General features: G+C 37.9%; 1 long non-coding RNA gene across 1 annotated transcript in view; it reads left to right on the plus strand.

Annotated features, from left to right (window-relative positions):
• Positions 1 to 22147, plus strand: part of LOC123383745 — a 340512-nt gene that overhangs the window by 297552 nt on the left and 20813 nt on the right. Inside the window, exon 4 of the long non-coding RNA XR_006593893.1 lies at positions 21563 to 21617. This is a non-coding gene — a long non-coding RNA (uncharacterized LOC123383745). The remainder of the gene's footprint in view (positions 1 to 21562; positions 21618 to 22147) is intronic.

Raw genomic sequence — 22147 nt, forward strand, 5'->3', positions numbered from 1 at the left:
TCATGATAGGCAACAAACAATAAATATGACTGTTTCCCTCCCCCCGCAAAAGAACCTCCAGTATTTTCATCATTTAAAAATATTCTATATACATAAAAACAAAGTTCCTGAATACCCATAACTAAGGTCCCTCCATAGAAACTTTAGCAGGCATATTTTTGCCCTAAAAGATCTAAAATTAGGGCATCCTATTGAATTAAAAATCACTTCTGTCTTTCTTCCATCAAAATGGCCCAATCCAAAAATGAAAACAAAATGAGCAAACCTATCACTCATCCATCTGGGCCATGATAAATCCATACCAGGAGGTGTGAGATTTAAAAGTAAACTTAAAGCTTTACTTAATGTTAGGAGCAGAAATAGAAATTTAACTCCGGTTTTTTGATCCCAGATCCCTGTTACAGCCTCATTCACTAGACTGGATGAACTTGTCATAGCAAGAATGCAATCAGGGTTCTATTTGGAAATGAAGACATCACAGTAGTAATTAGGGGTAAGCGATGACACAGAAATGAGCAAAAGGCTCCATCATTTTTAGAACTTTTATTGAAAACACAGTGATGGGTCTCATTTACACTAACAAGGCAATTTGCAATAATAAAAATGTATCACTATATATATTCACAGTTACATATAGAAATATTTATATATTCAGGGTTGTAAATGAAAAAAAAATTCAAACTCATGGTAAGTGTTTCATTGAAATTTGAAAGCAGGATTCAAAGGAAACAATTCAGTACAGATCAGGCAGGGAATTGTCCCTGGGTTGCAGTCTTGCATCTATTTCCATAACACAGTCAAGTTTCCTCGAAAAGAAAAATAAGTCGCTTTGGCTTTGTTGATCCACATTGTCATTTGAATACGTTAGGCAATTCATTAAATGTGGCCAGTGTGAACTAATGAATTCTAAATTGCAGAACGTCTTGAGAGAAATAATTTACTCTAGACACTCAGTCAAAAGGCTTATACAATAAAAACAGTTGAACTAAAATATCTACTAGACGTTCTTTGGAAACCTGGTTCGTATGTTGAGATGGCTGTAGTTCGGTGGCGCTTATTCTCACTGTTTCTGACAGGGACTCCTCTGTCTTAGGAAACTTTGGAGTTCTGATTTATGAGCCCCGCTTCCAGGTCTCCATGTCTAGAAAATGTTGAGGGCCGCAGCTGAAGTACCACTGTACGGGAGGCCTTGCTTTGGTACTGAGTAACACCTGTTTCTAAGTTCCTGACAAAGAATCTGAGCAGAGAAGCACCAGGCCTTACCTTGGTTTCTCCTGGTAATCTGTACGTAAATAATCCTCTTTGCCTAAACTGATCTCTTTGGTTTGAAAGCATCTTCATCTGTACTCTGGGCTCTTTAGTGTGTGAATTTTTGTTTTTCCATCATCAAGGCCAGCTGCTTTCTGGAACCTACCCCTGTAAAGTGAATACAAACACTAGGATGGCTTACAAGTAAGGTACTAACTGTCAACACTAAAATATATGCTATTCAAATGCCTCTGCACAGAGCTTGGCAACCTTTTTCTGCAAAGAACACGACAGTTAATATTTTAGGCTTGGCTGGACATGTGGTCTCTATCACAATCATCAGCTCTACGGCTATAGCACAAGACCAGCCCTCGATGATATACAAATGTACGTACAGGACAGTTTTTCGATAAAACTTTGTGTATGGACGCTGAAACTTGAATTTCATACAGTTTTTATGTGTCATGAAATAGTCTCCTTTCGATGTTTTGCAACCATTTATTGATGTGAAAACCAGGCTGAGTTTGCTGTCCAATAACACAGCAGCCCCGATTCAAACTCACAGGCTGTAGTTCGTGCGCCCCTTCTTTAAAAGTTTTCCCCGAGCGGTTTAAGGATTTTTCCTGAAGTTTCTTCTACCATGTGATTAATTATTCTGGCATATGTTTTTAAGTAGGAAAAGAAAAACTTGTGCTTAATAATCTGAATTGTCTCGAGGAAAATGGTGGGATCAGACTGAAAGCATCTTAATGCACATTGGCCTATCCAGGAGGCTCTGGCCCTGTCTGTGTAGCAGAAACTATTCCGACTGATTTTCCTCTTCCTGGAAACATACTTCCAAGCCTCTTTTGTACTTAGTTAGTTTTGTTGCCACAGCAAGCCTAGCCTTACTGATGCCATCTTTTCTCTCAACTTGAACGCTTAGTAGAGTGTATAGAACGTAATGGGTGTTGAAGAGGTATTTACTGATTGCTGATAAACAGCGATCTTAGTAGTTAGGCATGTTATAATGACATATTGTATATTACTAAAATATTTTATTAAAATCTATTTGTGATATATGACCAGGCTTCACAAATTGTACGCATGGATTGAGAAGAAAGATAGAAACCCTGTTCTAGTGGGATTAGTGGGTCCACGTGTACTACAGTGTTGTGCTCATTCTTGTGCAATGTGAACATTTGTTGGGTTGCTACTCTGTGCCAGGGGTATAGATATAAATCATTTGTGACAAATTTAATTACAATTTTCTGAGCCTCACCCTTCAAGATTAAGATGGGCAAACCACAACCATCCAAAGAAGAGAAATCAAGAGTATTCAGGCTAGGAAGGGTTATGAAAAGCATGTGTCACCTATGTTTTTAAAACATGTACTTTGTGCCCAAATCCGTGTGAGTGGTGAGAATACTCAGATGAATAAACTGTTCTCCTGCTCTTGAGAAATGGGAAATTTAAGGCAGATGGACACGGGGCCATGCTATGCAAAAGGTGTATATGTAAAGCTCTGTGAGTACAGGATGAAGAGTAAATGGCAATTCCTGGGACTCCAAAGGGTAGCGTTTGAGCTGAGCCTGGAAAGATGGATAAGTGTCACTTGACGGATAAAGAGAAAGTACTTGTTCAGTGTACCCAGGGGAAGGATATTGGGTGGAGTGTACGATGTAATAGGATAGGGTTCATGGGCAAGTAAATAGGCATAAGCAGAAGATGAGGAAATCTCAAATAGGCCATATCATGGAAATATTGGATGACACTCAGAAGGGACTGGACTTTTCCATTTGACACCATAGAACCACTAACAATTTGGGTAAGAAGGAAGTAACCTGGAAGGTTATATTTCTAAAAAAAATGAGTAAGAAAATTTCAGCTGCTATAAGTGCTACAAAGACAATATAAAGACATATCAAAACATATGTGATATGTGTGGACTGGGGCAGGAATAGGGGTGGGAATGCCATTTTAGACGGTAGCCAAAGAAGACCTCTCTCAGGAGGTGAGGTTGAGCTGAAACATGAAAGATTAGAAGCTCATTCCACAAGACCAGGAAGAGCAACAAATACAAAGGCCCTAAGCCAGGATGGAGCTGGGCTTGTAGGAGGTTCAGAAAGAAAGAGGGCCGGTGAGGCTAGACTGTAGTGAGAGAAGGCAGGAGTAGTAGAGCATGGGGCAGAAAAGAGAGTTTGACATATTAAGATAATCTCTCTCATGTAAGAAGTATGAACTTTTTTTCCTAAGTGCGGCGGGAAGACTTTTGAGGGTTTTTTGACTACCACTCCAGCAACTGTGGAGAAAGGAGATTGTAAGTTGGCTAGAGTGCTAGTTGAGCATCTGCTGGGGAAACTGTGAAATAGTCCTGACTCCAGATGAGAGTCTCTGGAAAGGAACTGGAAAGAACTAGATTTCATGGGCATCTATTTGGAGGAAACACTGAGAGCGTTTGTTAGTACTTGGTTTGAGAGCTGGGATAAGGAAGGAATCAAATATTCCTCCTAGCTTTTCAATCACCAAGTAGGGGAAGGATAGCACTTTCCGAAATGGAAACAAGCAGGGTGGGGGAGATTCACAAAGGGAAAGAGAATCCTGATTACCCATGCGAAGTTTGATATTCCTATTAACTGTCCAAAAAGAGATGTTGAGTAGACAGACCTGAATATCAGAGTTTTAAAAAGTCAAAGCTAGAGATAAGAATTTGAGAATCATTTAATACATTAATTATGATGAATGCCTTAGAAATTTATGAGGTCCTCTAGAACAAAGTATAGATAGAACAGAGGTGAAGCCTAGGGCTGAACCCATAGGGCATTTCAACAGTCAGAGGTTAAATGAACTGATGAGGAGGAACAAAAAACCTGAAAAGAATTCAGTAGAGGAGACAGAAAACCAAGTGAGTGCTGCTTTGGGGAAAAAAAATAAAAACACAATGGAAGAGAGTGCTTTGAGAAGGAAGGGAGGAATCCATCTTTCCAATGGTGCTTAAGAAGTCAAGTAAAAAGAGATCAGAAAACTGACCATTGGATTTCTCCATGCAAAGGTCATGGTCACCTTGGCAAGAGCCAGTGTTGATGGATATAAAAACAAGAAACAAAAATAGGGCAAAGGAAAGGATGACTATAAATGACTCCCAAGAAGTTTCATTGGAAGGAAGTAAAGCAATACAGTTGTAGGTAGAGGAGAATCTAGGAACAAGGAATGTGGATTAAGAAGGTTGATGCTATTGGGGTGCCTGGGTGGCTCAATCAGTCAAGCATCCATTTCTTGATTTTCACTCAGGTCATAATCTCATGGTTCGTGGTTTCAAGCCCCGCGTTGGGCTCAGAGCTGACAGTGACAAATGGAGGGGCTGCCTTAGTTTTGATTCTGTGCCTTATAGCAATTGCATTTATAAAGTTCATAAAATGGCATAAACATTCAAAAGATGAATAAGGTCTGAGGATCTAATGTATATCATGATGACTATCGTTGCTAGCAGTGTGGGGTGTATTTGAAATTTGCTAAGAGAGTAGAACTTAAATGTTCTGACCAAAAATAAAAAATTTAAAAAAGGAAGGTAAATATGTGAGGTGATAGATGTGCTAATTATCTCTCTGGGAAGAATCCTTTCATGATATATACATCTATCAAATCATCACGTGGTACACTCTCCATTAATTTACCATTTTATTTGTCAATTATACTTTAGCTTGATGGGGGGAAGAAAAGGCAAAGGGTGAGATTGCGGGTGCAGATAGCTTGATAGAGTTGGGCAGCTCAATTTGCATCTGTTACATAGTTTTAAGATATTGCGAGGAAAATGGGATCCACGTGTCAGGAGAGTGGACACTTGAGAGCTACCGCTACTAAGCAGTAACAATTATTAGAAACTTTTTCCTTGCTTGGAATCAAAATTCACTTTCAACTTGCCAGTATTACAAATTTAACCACACACACTTTCAGCTATGGTCTGGTTAGCAAGAAATTATTACATCCTTCATTGTAGACAGTAATTAATTTTGCCCAAGAGTGCTTTAAGTACATGGGAGCTCACAACAGATTATTTGGGACTCGCTTAATAAGAACCAGATAAAATCCCAGATGCTTCACATTTGCAAACTCTTAATTTAAATTGCCTTTATTTTGTTCTTAATTTATTGGGGGAAGGGATTGGCTAAAGAAATTTATATCTATTAAATTTGTAGCTTTCAAATCTATTTTATCTTAATGGTTTTCTCTTAGGCATTGAGAATTTTGCCTCTTTCACCCAAAATGTTGACTATCCTTTCCATTTTGTGCCATCCACAAATTGGACGAGATGCCTCTTGTCTTATCAATCAGTGATCCCCAATCTATTGTCAGAAGAGAAAATGCTTTTTCCCACTTAATATATCTATCTTTTAATGACCAATCAATTTGAAATTTACCCATGGTTGACATCAACTTTGTTCTAGACTTTCTCAAGCCTGTTGGTTATCTCCTTTCTGAATCCCAGGACAAGTCAGCCTCTCTCCCATATCCATGTACCTCTCCTGCTTCTCCTCATTGCTAAAACATTTGCTTGTCTTATATTTACTGAATCTATGGAACTTTTTTAAAATCTTGACTCTAGGGGCGCCTGGGTGGCTCAGTCAGGTGATTGTCTTGACTCTTGGTTTTGGCCTGGGTCATGATCTCATGTTCATGAGTTCAAGCCCTGCATCAGGCTCAGCACTGACAATGTGGAGCCTGCTTGAGATTCTCTCTCTCCTTCTCTCTCTCCTTCTCTCTCTACCCCTCTCCTGCTTGCACTTGTGTGCTTGCTCGCTCTTTCTCTCTCTCTCTCTCTCTCTCTCTCTCTCTCTCTCTCTCTCTCTCTCAAAATAAATAAATAAACTTAAAAATTTTTCTTTTGAATCTTGACTCTAAAAAAATGTTCCTCTATGGTTAACAATGTTTTTTTTTTAAATATATCTCTTCTTTCTCTGTTTGTTAATATTTCTGGAATTAAATTACTTCTGAGGAAATGCCCTTATGCCCATCACAAATTTAAATTTCTTACACAAGGTACTCTTGGGTATATGAAATAAAGTCTTAAGTAGATGTTTGGATATCCCAAAATTCTCTCCTCTCACTATTACTGATTTCAAAATATGTTGGGCTTGTCCTTCCAAAGAACCAGCAGCTTCCCATTCTTACACAATATGAGATTTCATTGATTAGTCCATGATATATGCCTGATTCTCAAGCAATCACGTGCTGGTTCACTTTATTTCCCAGGAATATTAAGTCAGTGCCACATATTTTAGGGTTTTGTTACTGGTGCTTATTTGCAGGACTAATTTCTCTATTGGCCGTTATAATCTAGATTGTGGTATGGCAACAAACCTTGAAATTGCAGTGGCTTAACATAACAGAAATTTATCTCTCGCTTAAGAAAAGTCCACCATGGTTTGGGACAGCTCTCCAGGGTATCTGTCTCCCTTGCAGTGATTCATGCATTCCTGTGGCTTTTATCTCATGACACTGTCATATCAATATGTGATACCAAAGTTGCCTCAGAGGGGAAGTGTCTGACAAGTCACACATAACTTCTAGAAGCTCCAGACTGCAGATAACATCCATCACTAATACTCAGCATATTGGCCTGAACCACGTACACAGTTCCATAACTGCAAGGGTGCTAGGAAATGTGGGAGAGCATATGGATATTTGCTGAGAAGTAAATATCCTCTGCCAGCCTTATTAGTCAGGGTTCAGCCGGGAAAACAAAAAACGTTCTAGGTATTTCAAGTAGGAAGGGATTTAGTACAGGACATTAGAAGCATATATAACCATTTAAAGGGTAGAGAAAGTGAAGGTTAGGCAAGATACCACTAAAGTTCATGGAATCAGCAAGTGCAGGGATCACAGGAAACTGTCACTGATGATTTCAGCTGCCTGTAGGACTCAGAGAAGCTGCTGGCAAAACCTCCTGTCTCCTGTCTGCCAATGCCAACATGACTCACTGCACCTTCTGCTGGAGATTAAAGCTTTCCTCTGCCTTTCAAATCTCAATAGAAACTCCAAGTGCCCAAGACACTAGGCACAAGGCCCATGTGGCTTTTGAACACCTAAAATGTGGCTAGTCCAAATTGAAGTGTGCTGTAAGTGTAAAATACACAGCCAAACTTGAAAAATTAGCATAAAAGAGGAATGTAAAATATGTCATTGTTAATTTTTAATATTGATTACATGCTGAAATAATATAATGTAAATATTGGACTCAAGAGAATATGTTGTTAAAGTTCATTTCACCTGTTGCCAAACTTTTCTAGAGTAACTGTGCCATTTCACATCTCCACCTGCAACATGTGGAATCCACTCTCTTCACACCCTCACCAACATTTCATATTTTAGACATTCCAGTGGGTATACAGTGTTATTCAATCGTAGCTTTGATTTGCACTTTCCTCATAGTTAATGATGTTGAGATTTTTTTTTTTTTTTGCATGCATGTGTGTATTCTCTCTGGTTAAAAAAAAAGTCACTCACATCTTTTGCACATTTTCTCATTGGATTGTCTGGGTTTGTTGAATTTTGAGAGTTCTTCATATATGTTAGATGCCATTCTTTTGTTGGATACATGGTTTGCAAATGTTTTCTCCAAGATTGTACCTTGTTTTCTTGTCATATTAACAGGGTCTTTCGCAGAGCAAACACTTGCCAGTTTGATGAAGTCCATTGTCTCTACTTTTCTTGTTAGAAATCACGCTTTTTGATGGCAACCATAATATTTTTTTGCCTTGCCCTGGATGCTGAAGATTTTCTCTTATATTTTTTCTAAAAGTTTTATAGTTTTGCATTTAGGTCCACATTCAATTTTGAGTTCAATTTTGCATAACTTGTGAGTCTCAGGTCAAGATTCGCATATGGATGTTCCTTCACTCTAGCACCATTTATTGCAAAGTCTGTCTTTCCTCCACTGGATTGCTTTTTACTTTTGTCCAAAATCAATTGACTAGTTACCCTGACTAGAAGCTCCAGTACAATGCTACGTAGATGTTGCAAGAGCAGACATTCTCATCTCCTTTAAGGTTTTATTCTCAGGGCAAAGAGGTCAGTCTTTCACTATTAAGTATGCTGTAAACTTAGTGTTTTGTAGGTGCTCTTTTTTCAAATTGAGGAAGATCCTCTGTCTTCTAATTTTTCTGAGAGTTTGTAACACGAATGGGTTTTTTAATTTATAAAATGCTTTTTGTGTATCAGCTGATAAAATCATACGAACTTTCTTTGTTAGCCTGTTAATGTGATGGGTTAACATTGATTTTTCAAATTATTGGATCAGCTTGCATCCCTGAAATAAACCATGCTTGGCCACGGCATACAATTCTTTTTATGTATTGTTGAATTCTATTTCCTAATATTTTCATAAAGATTTTTGAGTCTATATTCATAAGAACATTGCTTTCTAGCTTTTGTTTTTCTCTGTTTTGCACTGTCTTGGGTTTCATTATCAGCGTAATGTTAGCTTCATAAAATGAATTGGGAAGTTTTGCCTCCTCTTTTCCGGAAGGGACTGTGTACAACTTGTATTAATTCTCCTTTACACATTTGTTAAAATTCTCCAGTGAAACATCTGGGACCAGAAATTTCTGTGGGGGAATTGTTTCAATTATGAATTCAACTTCCTCAATGGTCATAGAGCTAATCTGTTTCATATTAGGTGAGTTTTGATAGTTTGTGTTTTTCAAGGAATTAGTCAACTTCTTCTATGTCATCAAATTTATGTGTGTAGAGTTGTTTGTAGTGTTCTCCTATACTTTTCTCTCTGACAGTCTATAGCAAAAGCCTTTGTTTTATTCCTATTATTGGTAATTTGTGTCTTCTTTCTTTTTCGGTCCCACTGTAAGTTTGTTAACAACCATTTCCATGAAACAGATCTTATTAATCTTATCTGTTGTTTTTCTGTTTCACACTCATTGACTTCTGCTCTTTTTTACTTCCTTTCTTCTCTTTGCTTTGGTCTTATTGTTTTTCTTCTTTTGCTAGGTTATTGAGATGGGAGCCTAGATTATTGATTTGGGACTTTTCCTTGTTTCTTTTTGATGTAAGCATTTGATGCTATAATTTTCCCTGTCAACACTGCTTTAGCTGCTCCCCACAAATTTTATATGTTGTATTTTTATTTTCATGCAGATGAATATATTTTTAAATTTCCTTTGATACTTCCTTTCTGGCCCCTGAGTTGTTTATATGTGTATTGTTTGTTTTCCAAGTGTTGGGAGACTTTCTGGTTACCTTTCTGTTTGAAAGATTGATTCCTAGTTTGATTCTCTTGTGACCATAAAACACACTCTGTGTGATTTCAGTTCTTTAAAGTTTCTTGAAGTTTGTTTTATGGCCTAGAATATGGTTCACTTGGGCACATTTTCCATGGACACTTAAAAAGAATGTGCATTCCACTGTTGCTTGAGGGATGTCAAGCAAATGTCACTTAGACCTTGATGGGATAGTATTGAGTTCTTCTATATTATTGCTGGTTCTCTCTCTAGCTCTATCAATTATAAATAATTTTGGATTTATTTTTTTACATTTTTTCAGTTTTTCTTCACATATTTCATAGGTCTTTAGTTTGATTCAGACACTTTCTTGGTGAGTTGACCCTTTTATCATTATAAAATGTCTCTATCGTGTTAATATTCTTGCGTCTGAAGTATATTTTATCTTTATATTTTATTTTTATATATCTTTATTTATATATATCTTTATTTATATTTTATTAATATAGCCATTCCTGCTTTCCTTGGATGAATGCATTTAGAACCAAATCACACAGTGTTAAAATTTTTGCTTCAATCATCAAACATAAGTTGGAAAACTCAAGAGGAGGAGGAAAATTTATTGTATTTACCAGTATTTTTATTTAACAAGTCCTTCCTTCCTTCCTGATGTTCCTTCTTTTATCATTGTGCAGATTTCCTTTATCCATTCTTTTAGAGGAGATCTAATGGCAACACTTTCTCTCAGTTTTCCTTTATTTAAGATTATCTTGATTTCCCCCTTATTCCTAAAGAATGTTTCCATTGGATATCGGATCCTGCATTTTAGTTATTTTCTCTCAGCGCCTGCAAAACACTGTGCCACTCCTTTCTGGCCTCCATGATTTCTGTTGAGAAATAGTCATTCTAATTATCTTTCCCCTGTAGGTAAGTATTTTCTCCACTCCTTTTAAGACTTTTTCTTTTGTCTTTAGTTTCTGGACATTTAATTATGATGTGTCTTAGTGTAGATTTCTTTGTGTTTATCCTATTGGGGATTTACTTAACTTCGTGAACCTGTAGTTTTATGTATCTTGGCAAATATGGGAGATTTCACACATTATTTTTTGAGTAATTTTTAGCCCGTTCTTTTTCTCCTCTTCTCTTGGGAGTCCATTGACACAAATATCACATCTTTTGTTACGATCCCACCCGTCCTTGAGGCACTCACATTTTTCTTCAGTATATTTTCCTTCTGTTGGATAATTTCTGTTTATCTCTGTGAAGATTCATTGATTCTTTTATCTGTCCCCTCCATTCTGCTGTTGCACCCATGCATTAATCTTTTTATGCTGATTGGTGTATTTTTTTACTTCTAAAGGTCCCACTCGGTTCTTCTTACCTTCCATTTCTTTTCTGATCTTTTCTGTTTATAAGAGGTTTTATTTTTTCATTTGTTTCAAGTATATTTTTATTTTCCCACTGAGGCATTTTTTTATCATGGCTGCTCTAAAATCTCTTAGAACTCTAATATTTCCACCATCTTGGTGGTAAGATCTGTTGATTGTCTTCTTTCATTCTTGTTTAGACTGCCCTGGTGTTTGCTATGATGTGTGATTTTTAATAGAAATATGGACATTTTCATACTATGTTGTGACATTCTGAATCTTATTTAAACCTCTGTTTTAGCTTAATTTTTTGGTATGGCTTCAGCATGAAAAAGGAGGAAGCAATGACTCCTTACTGCCAGCTAGCAGTAGAAATTCATTCTCCTCACTCAGCCTCTGTTGACACCAAAAGTGATGTCCACATTACTGTTTGTGTGAATGGAAGTCTAGGCTACACTATGGTCTCCACCAACACCACAGGGAATTGGGTTGGGGTGGATGTCTCATTATCACTTGGTAGTGATGAAAGTCTGAACATGCTGTTTGGGCTTTTTTGACATTATCCTGCTGGTGATGTTGGGGAGCTTTGTTATATATAGTCCAACAAGGCTGAATGTCTAGGCTTCCCACTTTGTCTGCTGGAATGGCTGGGGTGGAACCATATTTTTTCTGTGGTGTTTGCCTGGAGTAAAGTGGTTATTTTCCAAAAGTTTTCTGTCTTTTCAGGCTGCTCCTTTCCTGATTCTTTGACTAGAGAGAATGGGCTTTTGTTTGAGGCTGGTGTGTGTGTGTGTGTGTGTGTGTGTGTGTGTGTGTGTCCATTGGAACTTTCTGGATTGCTAACTTCTTCAGCTCCAAGTCTAAGATACATGAGGCAAAAAAGAAACCCAAGAAACTCACTTCCACCTTGTTTCTTGGATCCTAAGCTCCCTATCTGGTCTGCCTGCATTTTCTACCTTTCAGAGACATGTCATACACATTGTATATGCACTTCAAGGGTTTTAGCTGTATTTAAGTGAGGAAAGTGGGGAAAACCACATCTTCCCAGAAGTACAAGTTTATGATTCTCTTTTTAAAAGGTAATATAAAGCCTTCAAATAAAGAGCCTATTTTTGAGGATCTGAGCCCCCCATTTCATATCAATTTTCTGTTAACTACTCCTTCTCACAGTTCTCAGAATCATTGGCAAGTAAATAACTCAAGCCCCTTACCCAGAGCACTCCCTGCACTCTCCTGCTTATCACAGACTTCCAAAAGTAATCTCTATTTCTGACACTACCCATTTAACTCACACGTCTTTCTCTAATAGAGGAGGGCATGTCCTTGGTCATGGAACTATATCCTGCTGATGGAAACTTTCAATAATCTTCGAAGATACTGTTCAGCCCCGATAATATACGTGCTATTATTCATTTGTTAGAACTAGAACATCAAGCATTGAACACTTTTGTCTAAATGCCTCCAAATTCTGCTTTGAAAGTTAATTCAGAAGAAACACAGAATAGCTTTATCCACTTTCAAATCTTCAGTTACTTGCCCTTCGCAGATACCACCTAAATGATGATGGCACCAGGTTCGAGTTACCTTCTGAGTTCCAGAGGCATGGATCCAACTGGCCACCTGACGGTGTAGTCTAACTGTCTCTTTCAAGTCAGCATTACCTGACCTAACCCATGACACCACCTTCTCTGTCCCCACCATTCAACTCTATTCCTTGTCTAATAGAGTTCCCTGTGTAAGGGAGTGGGTACCATTATGTGGGCAGTTGAACAAGACAGAAACTGGCAGCATCTTTGACACTCCTTCTCTGTGGACTCATATATACCCAGTGGTATCCTGTTTGACAACCGGATCTCCAAAAAAGAGAATGTATGCATATATGTTGAAATTTATCATAGGTGTTATCAATATAAAGGAGGTATAGCATATAGTTTACAAATAATCAACTATACAATACCCTGTCTTAAATTTCATATAGCCAGTTGATTCTCACAGAATGCTTTCATTCCTTTTTGCCAAATTCTTTTTTTTTTTTATTTTTTTTCAACGTTTTTTATTTATTTTTGGGACAGAGAGAGACAGAGCATGAACGGGGGAGGGGCAGAGAGAGAGGGAGACACAGAATCGGAAACAGGCTCCAGGCTCCGAGCCATCAGCCCAGAGCCCGACGCGGGGCTCGAACTCACGGACCGCGAGATCATGACCTGGCTGAAGTCGGACGCTTAACCGACTGCGCCACCCAGGCGCCCCCCTTTTTGCCAAATTCTTGAATCCATGGTCAACTTAGGATTGTAACTGAATGTATTTCTGATGTGTATATTCGTTGATAATTTCCTTTAGATTAAAGAGAAAGACATGAGTGAAACAACTAAGATGTTTGTCAAAATTTCATTCTTTTTTTCGATGATGTGAATGACTTATTTGCTGAATCAGATCATTGTTTTCACATACTAGAGGAATGTTTCTTCAATTTTGTGTAACATTAACAGTGAAACATCTGCAGACATGACACCCTTTTAAAATCAATCTGTATTATTAACATTTTCTCCATCGCTTTCTTGAGTCTAGAAAATCAACAACATAATAAAGCAAGCCCTGTTTTACAGTGTTTGACAATTACCAAGGATTAAATACTCCCGCTATGACTAATTTAAACTGCAAACATGATGTAACTGAATGTGGAGTTGGAGAGATTTGTGCAGTAACCCCCCTCCCATCAAATGGTATTTCCCATAGAAACACAAAAGACATAAATAATATGAAGAGCGCAGAAAATAATGAACTGTAATAAAATAGGAATTCATTACTTTTACATATTAAGTTTATTTTAATATAATTTAATTTTAAGTTTATATAATTTAATTTTTAATAATGCCTATGTGTAATAATGAACTAACAAAATTCATGAAAATCTGAGAATTTAACTATTGGCTCTTGCAAACTGGTAGGAACCAGCTCTGGGACACTATGATAAACAGGCCCTGATCACGGGGTACCGGGGTGGCTCAGTCAGTTAAATGTCTGACTTCAGCTCAGGTCATGATCTCATGGCCATGAGTTCAAGCCCTGTGCCAGGCTCTGTGGTGACAGCTCAGAGCCTGGAGCCTGCTTCAGATTCTGTACCTCCCTGTCTCTCTGCCCTTCCCCAGCTCCTGCTCTGTCTCTCTTTCTCTGTCACTCAAAAATAAATAAACATTAAAAAAAATGTGTTTAGATAGGCCCTGATCATTCTACCCTAAAAAGTCCCTTAAACCACTTTACCTTCTTCCCTTTCTAACACTATGGCCCTAGCCTAAATTGCCATTGCTTTTTAATTAGAACCTCCATACAGCCTCTTGTTTTTCTATATCTATCCATAACTCTACGTAACTTTTTCTTCAAGCTTCAGCCAGAATAATTTTTTTTCAGAATAGTTTTTTTAATGCCCGTATGACCATGTTGTCCAATGCATTCAGTAATTTCTTCAGCAATTGATAACTAAATTGTATGTCCGTGGCACAGTTTTAGTTGACCAGGATAAATGTCAACAAAGGAAAGAATTCCTGCCTCATGTAAAATACATTCTACTGGGGGATATAGACATTATACGAAACATAGTAAATGAAGTGTACTGCACCAGGAGGTAATGAATGCTACAAGAGGGAAAAAATGCAAAGCAAGGTAAAGTAGAAATGGCAAGGCAGTTACAGTATTAAGTCTGGTCCTCAAGATATGCCCCATAATTCAGTAGAAATTTGAGCAAGGACTTGAAGAAGGTGGGGGGTGGATCCATTTAGATTGAGGGGAGGGCAAGGGGAATAGCCAGTGGGCACAAGGAGCCCCGTGCAGCAAGAATAGAGTGAGCAGAGGAGGGAGTTAAAAAAAATTAAGTAAGAGAGCTAATGACAACAGAATATAGGGGGTCTCAATAGGTCATGGTAAGGACTTCAGCTTTTACTGTGATTGAAGTAGGGAACCATTGCTGAGTTTTGAAAAGATGAGTATCACACTTTTTCAGCAGATCACTCTGGATTAAAACGTTTCAGCTGCTTTCCTTGTTCTTAAAATAAAGTCTAGTGTTCTTCAGATGGCCAACAGGCACATGAAAAGATGCTCAACGTCACTGATCATCAGAGAAGTGCAAACCAAAACCACAGTGAGATATCACGTCACACCTGTCAGAATGGCTGGAATCAAAAACACGAGAAACAAGTGTTGGTGAGGATGTGGAGAAACACGAACTGTCGTGCAGTATCGGTGGAAATATAAACTGGTGCAGCCCCTGTGGAAAACAGTATGGAGGTTCCTTAAAAAATTAAAGATAGAACTATCCTCTGATCCAGTAATCTCACTATTGGGTATTTACACAGAGTACAAAAACACTAATTTGAAAGGATATATGCACGCCTATGTTTATTCCAGCAATGTTTACAATTGCTAAATTATGGAAGCAGCCCAGTGGCCCATCAATTGATGAATAAATAAGATGTGGTGTGTGTGTGTGTGTGTGTGTGTGTGTGTGTGTATTACACACACACACACACACACACACCATGGATGGACTAGAGACTGTAAAGTGAAATAAGTGAAATATTATTCACTTATAAGTGAAATAAGTCAGTCAAAGAAAGACGGTATCATACAATTTCACTCATATGTGGAATTTAAGAAACAAAATGAAGACAAAAGGAGAGAGACAAAGCAAGAAACAGACGCGTAACTGAAGAAAACACACTGATGGTTACCAGATGGGAGGTAGTGGGGGGATGAGTGAAATAGGTGATGGGGATTAAAGAGTACACTTATTATGAAGGAAAAAAAAAGAAGGAAAAGAAAAGCTAGTGCTTTTCATTTGGTGTACCAAGCCCCAAATGGTGTCACCCTTGTGCCATTTTGTCATCCTCACCTCCTGCTGCTCTCTCTCTCTCTCTGCTCCTTTCCCTTCATATATACATCTGAATAGGGTTCTGCTTTCCAGGGCCCCTGTCAGGCAGTTATAGCTACCTGAACTTGTCCTTCGTAATATTTATCATACTAAATGATTGCTTTTGATTTTGTGCTTCGCTGTTTATTGTGTGTATTGCCTACCTCCACAGCTACTTAAAAAAAAAAAAAAAAAACTAGGGGCGCCTGGGTGGCTCAGTCGGTTAAGCATCCGACTTCGGCTCAGGTCATGATCTTGCGGTCTGTGAGTTCAAGCTCCTCGTGGGCTCTGTGCTGACAGCTCAGAGCCTGGAGCCTGTTTCGGATTCTGTGTCTCCCTCTCTCTCTGACTGACCCCCTCCCCCCCGCCCCGTTCATGCTCTGTCTCTCTCTGTCTTAAAAATAAGTAAATGTTTAAAAAAAAACTTGGATTTAAGCAAAACTGTTGACTTTTTTTCAGTGATCTATCTCAAAGAATTAAACCAGTGCTTGGCACATAGTAGACACTCAAATATTTGTTGACTGAATGAATGTGTTATGTGTTGCTAGATTCCAAATGCTCAACCCAGGGTCTGTCTAATGATACATATTCTGCATTTTTTTGGTTGAATGAATAGGTAATCAAATGCATGATGGGTGGATGGATTGATGATTAAATCCGTGAAAAGAAAGAATGAATAAATGAATGGTTGGTGCATTTCTGTAGCCCTAGTGCTGAACCCAAAGTCTAGGTCATGATAGGCATTCTTTCTTTCTTTTTTTTTTTTTTAACAAATAGATGATCGAGTGAACGGATGGAGGATTGAATGAGTGGATGAAAGTGAACGTATGAATGAATGACTGAATGAATGTATTATCTTGAGTGAAGTCAGAAGAGTTTCCATCCTCCAAGAAGAATATCTCTTCTGCCTAGAGTGTGCCCCTTGACTGGCCCATTAGTTCTCTTCTTGGTTTCCTGCCGTGGATATATTTTGAAGAACATTTTTATTAGCTTTGGAGTCACTTGCAAGGTAAACTTGAATTCTCTTTTGGCTCGCCTGTGTTCTTGTTCACACCTGACCTGCCATAGTTTGCGGATCTCCCTGGTTTCCTTACTTGGGCCACATTTCCAAGTGCCCCTTTGATCTCTGGTGCATACTTTTGCTAGGCTTCCAATAAGGTGTTTTTAAACAGTCTCCAGATTTCCTGTGGCTTATTGACTTTTTAAATTATTCCTTTCATTTGTTTTTCCTAACTAGTGCCTACACTTGTTCTTAGATTCTCTTTATAAAATTGAGTAACCACATGATATATAAATTTTCTCTCCTAGCCCAGAATGGTCACAGTGTTATGATCACCTGGTGATACTTTTTCTTCCCGGTCCTGCCCATCACTCAAAGCCAAGTGTAAAATATTTCCCTCCTTAATAACTCTAAAATCATTTTTCTAAGAGGAGATCATTTATCTTATCCAGTAAGCTTATATTTGTATCCCTAATCAATATGTGAACTGTGAATAAATACGTCTTCAAGCAAGCATGGAGCATGCTGTGTATATATGCCTCAGCATGAGTGTGTGTGTGTGTGTGTGTGTGTGTGTGTGTGTGTGTGTGTATACACTGTATAATGAACAGGCACTTTGAAAACCATCTCATTTATTTCTAACTAGAAAGCCTCTAATCATGATCTCCCTTCTGGCAGAAGCCCAAGTCTACTCACATACAAGTCATAAATGTTTTCGGTTCCCATCTACAGAGACCAAATGCGAGTTTGTTTCTTTTTTGTCATACGTTCACCTTCCCAGGCCCATTTGAGGATAGAGTTCAACAACCCAGTGGAAGTAGGAATCATTTACTATCACGAGAAAGTCGCGTTTGCATTTTCTGACCGAGCATTTCATCAGACAGAATTTTTCCTACCAAAGATGTTTACTTTCAACCATTTTTTGCTTTATTTGGCCAAAAGGTACATTCTTTGCTACATTCACTGGTCATGTATACACTACCCAAAGTAGGGATCACAGGGTTTTCATCTGCAGATTTTTACCAGACTAAAGTGAACTGAGGAGCATGTTAGGAAATTCGACCCCGTGGTGTATATATACTTCTTGCAAATATTTTAGCAGACTGGCTGGTCCTCCAAACTTTTATATGATAAAACACTTACATAGTCACTGTTTATTCAGATTATAGATTGTGGCGTGAATGTAATAGATGGTGTTTTAAATAGTGAGAACTGAAAATGTACTTTTTCCCACTTCCAACTTTTGAATCAGTTAAGTTGTAATGAAGAAGCTTTAAAATTTCGGTGATATGTTTTCCACCCATGATATTGACATATGCACACAATTACCTTTTTTTTTTTTTTCCTTTCGAGAAAATTTCATTCTTTGTCATGTTGGCTGTGGTGCACCAATAAAGCCAAAAGATCATATTAGAATTCATGACAGTTTTCACATTGCATTATCAATATGTGGAAATAATTGTCTGCTCTGAGATTAAATTACATTATTGTGTATCTTTTTCATGCCTAATAAATAATGATGGATGGCTTTTATTTTCATCACCACCTGCGACCATTTAGTCACCCCTTGATTGTTGAAGATAAAATAATAAAGGCAAGTGTTATGTTGCAGGCCGGAGAATGTAGTCAAAACAGTTGTATGTTCCTTGTTTCCATTTGGATTGTTTTAGTCCCTAAAGAGAAATGCATGGTGGTCTATAAAAGAGATCCACCTAGGGGGAAACATAGCAAACAGTTCACATAAATGAGGGGAGAAAGTGGGAAAATAGTTTTTTTTTTCCAGTAGAACAATAATTATTTCTTGGTGCGCGATTCTTAATCTGAGAATGAGTTTTTTGTTCTGCTGTGCAAATCAGTTACATGCAATTAGAATGCAAAGCGGAGGCACATCTTACTGTTTAGCCTTTTAAAATAGAAATGAAAACAGCCCAGAAATTGTAGCAAAGTTGAAAATGCATGCTAGGTAATTTTGAAATCCAAAGACATAAAGCCATGCATAATAAAAAGGCCACTCTAAACTCATTACATTTTTTGAAATTGGCAATTGGAAGGCTTAATTTTAAAATCCGAACTTGCATGTTTGCGAACTTATTAACTATATTTTGAATGGTCAATCGTATTGCCAGTGTTTAGTTGTGTTTTGTTTGTCCCCCAGTATACAGTTCCAATGCCTCATAATTTGGTTTAATCTATGTCTGACCTGTTCACATTTTTTTTAATTGACCAATGTTATGCTTAAGCAAAATTGATTCATGTTTTCTGTTGAGATTTTTGAATTAAAATTATAATCAGCAAATGCTCTGAGTGGTCAGGGGAAAAGAATCACCTCCAAGTTTTATGATACTGTTACATGTCATGTCTGAAGAATGTGAGCTTTTTTAGAAAGTAAATATATAGTGTTTATAATGGCAACTAGTCATTTGATCATTTGAGTTGCAACAGTGAGGTAAGAAAGCAAACTATAGACAAAATCTTTTTCGATATTTGGTTATGAGTCACAGGTCGACTCTACAGGACAGCTTCACGTGCTTGGCTCTATTATCTTTAAATCAAAAGATGACAATCTTTTCAGGCATAGCAAAGACTCAGACCAGAATCTAAAGGTAATCCTATCGCGTGTCAAGTTACTGCAGAGAAGTGGCTTGAAATATAGGCCAACGGTCCATTATTTGACGAACCCCAAGTGAACACTTAGACTTGTGGAGTCAGTCTTTTGCTGGGTATTCTATTAATGCTCTGCCCAATTGTTTTAGAGCATTCATTTAAAAAGAAGGAGGGACCTTTCCCTTGTTTATGGCTGTTTTGCTATCTGACTACCCATCTCCCTCTGTAATTAAATGCCGTGAATAAAATAAAAATAAACATAATTTTATTTGTACCATTACTCACTGCAGAGATTACATCTTCACACTTCCTGAGAGAATCAAAGACCACTCGTGCTTGCTTCTTTCCCATTTGACAAAGTTATGCAGAAGTCACAGGTTTTCTAGTTTCTCTGAGCCTGGGAGGAATTTTGTGTGTTAGCAGCCGTTGAGACATATTAATTTGCAGTGGGTACATATGTGTTTACCCTCTCTCGTTGATCAAGATTTTGCTTGGCCCAGGAAAACACCTTAAAAGGCTAGTCCTACAAAACAGACTTGTATAAAAATCACCCAGAGCTTATAACTTGGACGTCTATCTGTGGACACAAAGCTACTCTAAAGAAAGTAAGAATTAGCACATGCCACATAACTATTCTAGTCAGAGCCCTGCTAGTCCTTTTCTACCCCATCCCCAGTGTTCTATGGAAGTTCTGAGAACCCAAGGCTTTACCCAAATGTACCTAGCCACAAATATCTTGATCTCCCTCCCTGGCAAACAAAAAGTTCTAGAATGACATCCCCAAAGCATAAGAGACTGTTAAAAACTGAGAACAAACTGAGGGTTGATGGGGGGGGGGTGGGAGGGAGAGGGGGGTGGGTGATGGGTATTGAGGAGGGCACCTTTTGGGATGAGCACTGGGTGTTGTATGAAAACCAATTTGACAATAAATTTCATATATTAAAAAAAATAGAATGACATCCCCATAGGATAGGGTGTTTGTTTGTTTCTCTTGAATTATCTCTTATCTGTTCTGATTTTCTTCGGCCAAAGTCTTCCTGACATAATCTAGAAGAAGAAGGAGGGGTGAAGGAAGAGGAGGGGAAAGAGAAAAAAGACGGGAAGGAAAGGAAAGGGGAAAAAAGAAGGAAGGGGAAGGAAAGGAAAAGGGAAAAAAGAAGGGAAGGAGAAAACATGTGGAATAACTACACCATAAATATACAAATATACCATAAATATACAAAATGGAAATGCTGAACTAGCACCATTAAAATAAATCATTCTTAGTGCTGTAATCGTTTGGGGGGCTTTTTTTTTTTTTTTTTTACTTTCACACTTTCTATCCTACTGGTTTGCTCCTTCTAAGAGCGTTTCCTGGGCCTGTGCTACATATATGAAGACATGCAGGAGTTTTTAATTCACACCAAAATTATTAATGTTCTCAGCTTATGTATTTGCAAGGAGATGTATGAGCAAAATAACTTACATCCATGCGTGCACTAAAATACTGGAACATGGAAACTCCCCTGCTGTTAACAGTTAATAGTTCAGTGCTCTGGGCTAACAGCAGTTACTCTGCACTTCTCGGAAAAACATTTGGGAAAAAATACTTTTGAGTAATAAAATTAGTGTTAGAATGACAACAAATGTCAACATATTTGAAGCTTCTTGAGTCCTTTTGACATTTAAAATACTCTACACACAATTTGATCATTTTTAGGCAGTGTACCTATTTATAAATGTGATTTCTAACATCAGGAAAAATCACTTTGTCTAAAATATAGACAAACTTCAAAGCATTACCACCAGCAAAGTCATTTTGGATTAAGACTCTTAAAATAAACTTACTAACTTAGCAGTAAATATTTGTCCAATTGGATCTTCTAAATGTTGAAATTTGTTAGTCATTGTGGTTGAACTAATGCAGCACAATGAGATTGCTTTCACTTTTCCAGCAGCCGCCTTAAGTCATGTTAGTACTTAACAACTAGTCCTGGGTTTCAGAAAACACTGTTAGGGAAGGAAAAACAGACTCTTTGGCTAGAGCTATGGAAGGAGGGTGGGACCTTATGAATTACATGACTCCATAAGATGTAGGCAATTTTATTCTGGCAAGAAATTCAGGCTTTTGCATTTTATTTTTACACTCAATTCAAGTACATGTGCCCAAGTCCTCTTCAAAAGGAAAGATTCGTACTCGTCTGCAGAGCACAGATTAATTAATAATTAATTGTTCCATTTTATCTTTCAGGTTACAGTCTCACGTGTTTTGGAGCTCCACGAGCCGTAAAATGATCTGCCCAAAGGTGAGTGACTAGGATCACAGTGTAATTGCAAAGAGATGAGCTCAGATCATGTCCAAATACATGTGAAGGGAGGTCCACTCTTCTTGATGAATATAGTCAAGACAATGTCATGGATTAGCTTTCACCCTTTGGTGGAATGTCTAGTGTTTTCGGTTGTCTTCAAGATATTATATAAAGCACCTAGAAAATTGTGCCTTAAGGGGGATCATTTCTCAGGTGAAAGAGTGCACTGAGCTTATCAAGATGTTTCATTAGCAGGATATTTATCTGAAAACTGTGAAACACACATGCGGGAATGACTGGTGAAATTTATGGCGTATTCCATTGGGCTAGTGGATTTCACTTTGCAACAGACATTCTAATAACGGGCTCTAATCTGCCTGTCCAGACCACGGACAATTTGATGTAGCTCCACTATAACATATTTTAAACTTTTCCCGAAGTTCAGGAATATATCTTTCAGAATCCGTCAGTACTTCAGAAGCATGGCTCGCCAAACCAATCAATCTAGTACAAAGTTTGTTTTTAGA

The sequence above is a fragment of the Felis catus genome, chromosome A2 (genome assembly GCF_018350175.1).
Source record: "Felis catus isolate Fca126 chromosome A2, F.catus_Fca126_mat1.0, whole genome shotgun sequence".
NCBI classification, from domain to species: Eukaryota; Metazoa; Chordata; class Mammalia; order Carnivora; family Felidae; genus Felis; species Felis catus.